Source organism: Talpa europaea (assembly GCF_964194135.1).
Source record: "Talpa europaea genome assembly, chromosome: 15".
In the NCBI taxonomy this organism is placed as follows: Eukaryota; Metazoa; Chordata; class Mammalia; order Eulipotyphla; family Talpidae; genus Talpa; species Talpa europaea.
This window is the reverse complement of record NC_140083.1, coordinates 48,236,383-48,244,952: the sequence shown is the minus strand read 5'-3', so window position 1 is coordinate 48,244,952 and position 8,570 is coordinate 48,236,383. Positions and strand designations below refer to the sequence as shown.

Genomic DNA, 8,570 nt, shown 5'->3' with positions numbered 1-8,570 from the left:
CTTTCAACATTAATCACATACAGAGCATTTCTCAACAGTATAAATTTTCTAGTGCCGAGTAAAGTTAGATCTTGCACTGATTATATTCATTGAGTTTTTCTTTAAGAAGCATTCTCAGTTTTCACATAGAGTACTTAACTATCTTACTTGCTTAAGATTTGACCCTTTGATTTTAAGTAAGATGTACACATTTGTACAGGTACCTGGAGAATTTCACCATTATCTACCATCAATTTGTCCTCTCTCCAACCAAGAGATCAAACTAAGTTTGCATATATGATACCCAAGTAATGATGTTTTTGTAGTCCTCCTGTTACAGCAGAATTCCGTCAGGAAACCAGGCAGCACTCAGAGAGGAGGAGGCTCAGAGGAGATCCTTCTCCAAAGTCTGAGCCCCGAGCAATTAGGCAACAGGATATTTATTTCCTAAAGCAGGGGTACATTATCACTTTAAAGCCAGCTGGGATACAGAAGTAGGAGAATTCTAAATGGTTATCTAGGGTGCATGAGTCAGGCATGTGGCCTTGAGAGTGGTTATCAGTTATTCCCTGAAACTTTCAGCCTACAGTGAGGCTTTGTTTCAACATACCTTTAGACATTTTCCACTTCCCCCCTGCATCTCATTCTGTATGGTTTTCTCTGAGAATGGTTTAGCAAAACTCGCTCCTTTTGTGTAAATTCCACAACCATATCTTTGAAACTCACCTAAGCCCTGTTACCAGTTTGTAGGCAGCCAGCAGCCAGCCTTCCCTTTGCATTTCCCCTCTGCTGTGAGGGTACCAAACAGGCCAACATGTACTAACATAAATGTCTTTTTTTCTTTTTAGTTCTGAAAAGTTTTATTATAAAACAACAACAGAACACAAGTTTACACATTAATATTTACATAATATTCAAAATATATTACAGCTTTAATTTATGAACAGAAATTTCTTTTTCTTTTCTGTTTTCTTTGCATCACTGATTTGCATTTTTACTTGATCTTGTAATTTAGAAAAGAAGGCTTGAGATGACTTTAGGGCTTTGTCTTTACCTTCATCCTTCAGCAGCGAAGCTTTGCCTATTTTGGTCAGTAGTTTTAGCTTCTCTAAAGCTATTGCTTTGCTGTATTTCCCTTCTTGATCTGGGTTGCTCTTTTCAAGCAGTTTTCTCTACTTTTCCTTTTCCTTTATTTTCATATGCTTCTGATATTTCTTTTTCCTCTGTTTCCATTTCTTGTCTGTAGCTGTTTTCTCAGTAGGTGTTTTTATATCTCCAGCTTTATTTTTCTCCTTGACTTCCACTGGGGCCAGGAGAGCTGCATCACTCACGCTCACTGGGGCTACTTCCTCCATGGTTATGGCTGGCAGATTTGACACAACTTTAATCTCTGGAATAGGTGGTTAGGGATGAAGTGAAAGTTTGAAGGGGCATCCAATTTTAAGAAGAGGGAAACCATCATTTTCTAAATTTCTTTGTGTTCTGAATTTTCTTCTGCTGCAGTTTTTTGCTGATGGAGTTTGATGTATTCCTGTTCATAAATTTCAGCAAGGCTCAACTTACTCTTTTCATGGTCTAATGTTAAACGTTCTTTATATTCATATGCATCCTCTTTAGGTTTTCTTTATGTACTACATCATCCCAAAGTGCAGGATCTCCTCCAGGAGGCTGTTCTCTGATGCTTTTGGGCTGTTATTTCCCCTTGAAGCTGCCAAGGTTTTTTCCCCAACAATTCTTTTTCTAAAGATGAAATTTTTGCATTCATCTTTTCCTGTCTTTTTTCAAAGGAGGGTTTAACATCATCAGAATCCTTTTTTACATTTAAGGTGTCTGTATCTTCAGTTTCCTCATTGTCAGGCAAATCAAAGGTCACTCTATTCAAGCTTTGTTTATGTTGTTTATTGTCCTCACTTTCTTCCAGGTCACTCTCTTCATCCTTTTCAGAAAAGCTATCTTTTCCTTCTTCAGCAATTTCTTCCTCTTCATTTGAAACCAGCTCATCATCATGAACACCTGCTATGTCTTCATCACTTTCAACTAGATCAAAGAAATATTTGCATTTCAGAATCTCTAGAACTTTTACCCAACTTAAGATTTGCCTTCCAAATATTCCTCCCCCATCTTAAATCAAAATTAATATATTCAAAAAATTAATATCCTCCTCCCCATCTTTTTGTCCCTCTTATTTTCTATCTTTTCTAAAAAGTTCTCCATTTCATGGAAACCAAATAGAAAATCCAGAAATAAACCCACAGATTTCTGGTCAACTAATCTTTGACAAAGGAGCAAGAATATGCACTGGAGCAAAGAAAGTTTGTTCAATAAATGGTGCTGGGAAAACTGGGTCGCCACATGCAAAAGAATGAAGCTTGACTACTACCTCACACCATGCATAAAAAACAACTCAAAATGGATTAAAGAACTAAACATAAGACCTGAAGCCTTAAAAAACATAGAAGGAAATATAGGCGAAACACTACATGACATGTACCTCAAAGACATCTTCACAGACACATCACCCAAAGCAGTGATAGAGAAGGCAAGACTACATCAAATTAAAGAGCTTCTGCATAGCAAAAGAGACAATAACCAAAACAAAGAGAAACCCCACCAACTGGGAGAAAATTTTTGCACACAACACTAATGATAAAGGACTGATCCCAAAAATCTACAAAGAGCTGATGAGACTCAACAAAAACAAAGAAAATAATCCAGTCAAAAAATGGGCAGAAGAGCTAAAAAGAAACTTCTCCAAAGAGAAAATGCAAATGGCCAAAAGGCATATAAAAAAATATTCAGCATCACTTGTAATCAGGGAAATGCAAATCAAAACTACCATGAGATACCATTTTACACTAGTGATAATGGCACATATTAAAAAAACTGGCAACAACAAATGTTGGCGAGGGTGTGGAGAAAAAGGAACTCTCCTGCACTGCTGGTGGGAGTGCAAACTGGTCCAACCACTATGGAGAGCTGTGTGGAGATTTCTTGACCTACTAAAGATAGAGCTTCCATATGATCCAGCAATTCCACTCCTAGGTATTTACCCAAAGGACACAGAAACATTAATTCCAAAGGGCACCTGAACCCCTATGTTTATAGCAGCACTATTTACAATAGCTAAACTATGGAAACCACCAAAATGCCCAAAAATAGATGACTGGATCAAGAAGATGTGGTACATATACACAACGGAATATTACTCAGCATTCAAAAAAGATAAACACATGCAGTTTGCAGCAACATGGATGGAGCTAGAAGGAATCATGCTCAGCGAAATAAGTCAGAAAGAAAAAGAAAAAGAAAAATACTGGATCGTCTCACTCACAGCAGGAATCTAGAAAACCTAAATAAGGGACCAGGAAAAAGTCTAATTAATACAAAGTAAAAATCAAAATCAACAAGCAACTATAAACCAGAGACACACTAGGTGGGGCAGGAAGGGGGGGGAGAGGAAGGACTAGGGTCGAAATAAGTGGGGGTGCCATTGTATGGGGAATTTAACCAAAATGAAAATGCATACATTGTGCAAAAATGAAAAATGATGTAAGAATTACATAAAATAAATTTTTTTTTAAAAAGTTCTCCATTTCAGACAGTTTGAAGAATTTATCATCTACTATGGACTTTTCTCTTGCTTTCCCAGGCATTTTGTTTTGCACCTTGCTCTGTTTTTCCAATTTGTTGATATCAAAATCAAGACCAGAATCCTCATCACTGAAATCTGGGCTTCTCCTCAGATCCACTTTACTAGAGTTTTTAGCTCTCTTGCCCCCTTTAGAATCATCACCACTCAGGTCTGACACATCTTCCTCCTCCAAATCTTGCTTTAGGTCCTTCTGACCATCAGCCCCCATCTCAGAGCCATCCTCTTCACACTCCTGCTCTTCAGTCTCTGGGAGAAGACTGATGACTTCATCTTCAATGGTTTCATTAACTGTATTCTGGAGATACTGAATGGATCCTACCATTCTCCAGTATTTATTAAAGTCATAGGGCCTTCCCCAGTGGTGCCGCGGTTGACTGCTGGGCTGTGAAGCTGCCCGCAGCCTCTGCAGCGCCGGTTCCATCCCTGGCCGGCTGGCGAGGGTCCCACATGGCACAACAGACCTCTCCTATCGTGCTGCTGCTCCCCTCAGCAGTGTATTTCGGTCCGCCTGCCTGTTCTGTTCCCCGCTCTGGCTCTGGTAAATTCTCTCACCCTCCTGAGCTTCTGACTGTACCCTGGTTCTTGTGTAAATAAATAAATAAATAAATAAATAAATCTTTTTTAAAAAAAAGTCATAAAGTACTTTTGTTAAAGAAGTAAAGTTTGGTGCCAATCCATCTTGAATCCTTCCCCCTACTCCAGAACTTGGGGGCCGGCAGTCGGCGGCCACGTGAGAGCAGAGCCGCACTCTGGGTCCCCACTCGGCGCACTGACAGTGAGGAAGCATTCTGGCTGCTCCGTGGCTTTGGCAGCCTCACTCAGACACGGTTCCAGGGTCCATCGACGCCAGACCTTCGGAGCCATCGCCGCTCCCAGCTCCAGCCACAGTGCCACATGCAAGGGCCATAAATAACTTTTTGTAAGAAATAATTTCCTAGAACAAAAATAACTGTGTGAAAATAACATTGTTTCTCATTTCTGTCTTGTTCTTAAAAATTAGACAACTGGATTTTCAGATCTTCTTCGGTTGTCTTTCTGAGTTCTCTTGTTTTACTTTGACTTGCCTTTGCATTTTCTATCTCTTTGAGTTTCTTTATTGTAGCAGTTTTGAATTCTTTATCTAATATGGAGATATGATCATCCTTTTGATTGTTGAGAGTTGTTTTTGCCTTGTCACATCTTTCTCTCGAGGCCCCATATTTTCATGTGGTATATATTTTTGTCTTCCCATTTTGTCACTGGAAGTCTCCCTTTTATATTATTTTGAAAAATATCTTTACCATTTTATTGTAATTATTTATTTTGAATGTACTCAGAACTGTTTTATAGTGTCTAAGTGTGCAGTGTGGGGAGGGACTTGGAGGGATCCAGATGCTGGTGTGGAGGTACTGGGGTGGAACAGGTTTGTGTGTAGCACTCCCAATAATCCTCCTCTCTGGTGTTTGTTTTGAGAGATCCATCAACTCTTATGCTCTCAGTATGCTTCACAAAGTAAGTACCAGTCCTAATGAGTGCAGATCAGAATGCCTTCTCTGCTAATATCTTTATTGGGGACCCAGTCTGTGTGAACTCCCCAGCTTCTCCACAAGATTTCCCCCTCTTTCAAGGGAATATGCCTCCACACAACCCCTACTCCCCTCTTCCCAGGGTCTCTGACTGAGCTGACCACCTTACCACTGGCATTCCCTATTCCAGACCAGAACCCAGATTGCTCTCTCCTCCCACCTCCTATTCAATGTAGCATAAATCTTCTCATTGTTAATTCCCCTGAAGTTTGCACCGGTCTCTGTTAATCAGGAGCTAATTAAACCCACTTCTATCAAAGAGACTAATTTTCTAAACAGTGTCTCTCTAACTTACTGCTCCAAGAACAATAACACGTGGGGAACAGTTCCTGCAGTTGTCTCTGCTGGGAACTGTCATGTCTGTTTCCCCTGCTTGCCAGGACTACTTGGCCTGGGTTGCTTTCAGGACTCTTGCCAGGGCTCTCTGGGTCTGTGGGGGGGCATACTGCAGTGAGCATGTTTCCCAGTCCCATGTTGGGGTTCACTGAGGTCTGCCAGGGCCTACTGCCAATGAAACTGCTTCCAGGTCAAGCCCCAGGCTCACTGAAATCTGCATATTTCTATGGCCGTGGATCTGCTTCTAAAGACATCCTCAGAACTCTCTGAGCCTTGTGGGGTCAGGCTTGCTTCCAGGTCCCACCCTGGGGCATGCTGAGGTCTGAGAGCTTCTGTGCTGGGGTCTGCTTCCAGGACCCATCCCAGAGCTTGCCCAGGTCTGTGATAAGGTCTGTGGGGGGTACTTAGGTGGGTCTGCTTCTAGGTCCTGTTCTGGGGCCAGTGCTCTCTCAGGTCTGCTTAGGGTTACTGTGTAAGGATCTTGTCAGTTGCACTCTGCTGCCTGCAGGGATCACCAAGCCATCAGGGCTCACCTTGTCCATGCAGGTGGGATCCCTGCTTGGCCTGTTCCACTGCAGGCTAGGGGCCCACATTCCAGATGTGACTCCTAGCACACATTGTAATTGTCTCCTTTTCTTTCAGGAGTTACTGACTTTGTTCTGCTGCCATCAAGCTGTATGTGGAGGAGGTATGCCCCGTGTCTTCTTGACAATATCCCTTATATCAAATATTTTTTATATTCAAGTTCAGTGACTTTTCTGTCATTCCATTCTGATATGAATTCTTACAGTGGATTTTTAAATTCTTGTTTGTGAATTTTTCAATTTTTTTTTTATAGCTTCCATTTCTTTTTTGAGAATTTCTTTCTTTTCATTCATTTCGACAGCCCTGATTTCTTGGAAAATGGTTATAATAGCTGCTTTTTCTGATAATTCTGACATTTAAGTCATCTTGGGATTGCTGTTTATTTCCCTTTTCTTTTGGGATTTGTTTAGGTTTTTCACTTAATATGTTGAACAATTTTGGATCTTATGCTGGATATTTTGAATTTTATACTATAAGATTCTGAGTCCATTTTAAGTATTCTAGAGAAAGATGATTTTTTTCCCAGTGGACAGGCAACCTGGCTATGGTTTAATAACATGTCTTGGCTTGTTTTCTGTGGATTGTGGTTCAAATCTTATTTAAAAAATTAAAAATAATACCTTAAAGACCTTTGTTATTCTGTTCTTCCTCTCCTGTGTATCCTCCCAAGTGGCCAATCTGAAACCTGGGAGTACTCTATATTGTAAAATGGTGTTTATCTACAACTTTTGATTTGGTGATTCTGGTCACTCTCACAGAGGTGAAATCAGGACTCTATATTCAAGCTTCATGGCTCCATTTCTCAAATTCCCTCATTTCTTTCACCTTCTGCTCACTTTTTTGTTTTTTTTTTAACTCCCAGGGTTTACCCATTCCCGGTGTTCTGACTAGAAAGTTAGGATATAAACTTCCCTGCACTATTGCCCTGCACAGACACAGGTTCTGCTTGTTGACTGTTGCCATTACTCAGTGGGGGAGGGGGTGTGACTACCTCTTCATCAGCACTTGCCTGGGGCAGAATGTAAGGACCAAAGAGGGCTTTGTCTCCTAGAGACCATCTCACTGCTGATGGGGAAGTAGAGGGGTTCTTTGCTGAGAGTCCCCTAGTGGGAAGGGGACTGCTTGTTTTCTAGTGATCACCCAGAGTAAGGTGGGTACAAGTGACAATGACTCGAACCTACAGTCCTCTCTTTTCCCAGTGTTGCCACTAGAGAAAATCGATTTTTCTTGTATATTTTTCTGTCTGTATTATTTTCACTTTTAGTTTTTAGGCTGCTGAAGTGCCCAGACTGGGATATATGTGAGGCCAAACAGAAAACCCAAGGAACTCACATTTACATTATTATTATTATTATTATTTTAGATTCAATGTTTTATTTTATTTATTTTTTTCCAAAATAGTTAATAAAATAAACTTCTTGAGCCAGCTGTGTCACTCCCAAAAAATGAATACAGAAAGGATAAGTATATTTCTACATACTATGTTAATGGACATTTTGAGATGAGAAACCTACATTATTTTTTACTTTTTTTTTTAAATAATAAATTTTATTTTTATATTCCCCATACAATTGCAACCCCCCATTCTGACCCCAATCCCTCACCTCCTGCCCCCCACCCCCCAAAAAGTGTCTCTGGTTCATAGTTTTTTGTTGATTTTGATTTTCACTTTCTTATAGTTATTCATTTTCCTGGTCCCTTATTTAAGTTTTCTAGATTCCTGGTATGAGGGAGACCATCCGGTATTTTTCTTTTTCTTTTTGGCTTATTTCGCTGAGCATGATCCCTTCCAGCACCATCCATGTTGCTGCAAATTGCATGTGTTTATCTTTTTTGAATGCTGAGTAATATTCCATGGTATATATGTACCACATCTTCTTGATCCAGTCATCTATTTTTGGGCATTTGGGCTGTTTCCAAAGCTTAGCTATTGTAAATAGTGCTGCTATAAACATAGGGGTGCAGGTGTTCTTTGGAATTGATGTTTCTGTGTCCTTTGGGTAAATACCTAGGAGTGGAATTGCTGGATCATATGGAAGCTCTATGTTTAGTAGGTCCAGAAATCTCCACACAGCTCTCCATAGTGGTTGGACCAGTTTGCACTCCCACCAACAGTGTAGAAGAGTTCCTTTTTCTTCACAACCTCGCCAACATTTGTTGTTGCTAGTTTTTTTAATATGTGCCATTCTCACTGGTGTAAGATGGTATCTCATGGTAGTTTTGATTTGCATTTCCCTGATGACAAGTGATGTTGAACATTTTTTCATATGTCTGTTGGCCATTTGCATTTCCTCTTCAGAGGAGTTTCTTTTTAGCTCTTCTGCCCATTTTTTGACTGGGTTATTTTCTTTGTTGTTGTTGAGTCTCATCAGCTCTTTGCAGATTTTTGTGATCAGTCATTTATCATTAGTGTTGGGTGCAAAAATGTTCTCCCAGTTGGTGGGGTTTCTCTT

General features: G+C 40.2%; 1 pseudogene across 1 annotated transcript; it reads right to left on the bottom strand.

Moving 5' to 3' along the window:
- Nucleotides 1-903: 903 nt before the first annotated feature.
- LOC311185370 (U3 small nucleolar ribonucleoprotein MPP10-like) lies at nt 904-3,953 on the bottom strand (annotated as a pseudogene). Its single transcript has 2 exons — nt 3,580-3,953; nt 904-2,100 (listed from the first exon to the last, which is right to left on the bottom strand). The product of its transcript is annotated as a U3 small nucleolar ribonucleoprotein MPP10-like (transcript).
- Between the last annotated feature and the right edge of the window lie 4,617 nt (nt 3,954-8,570).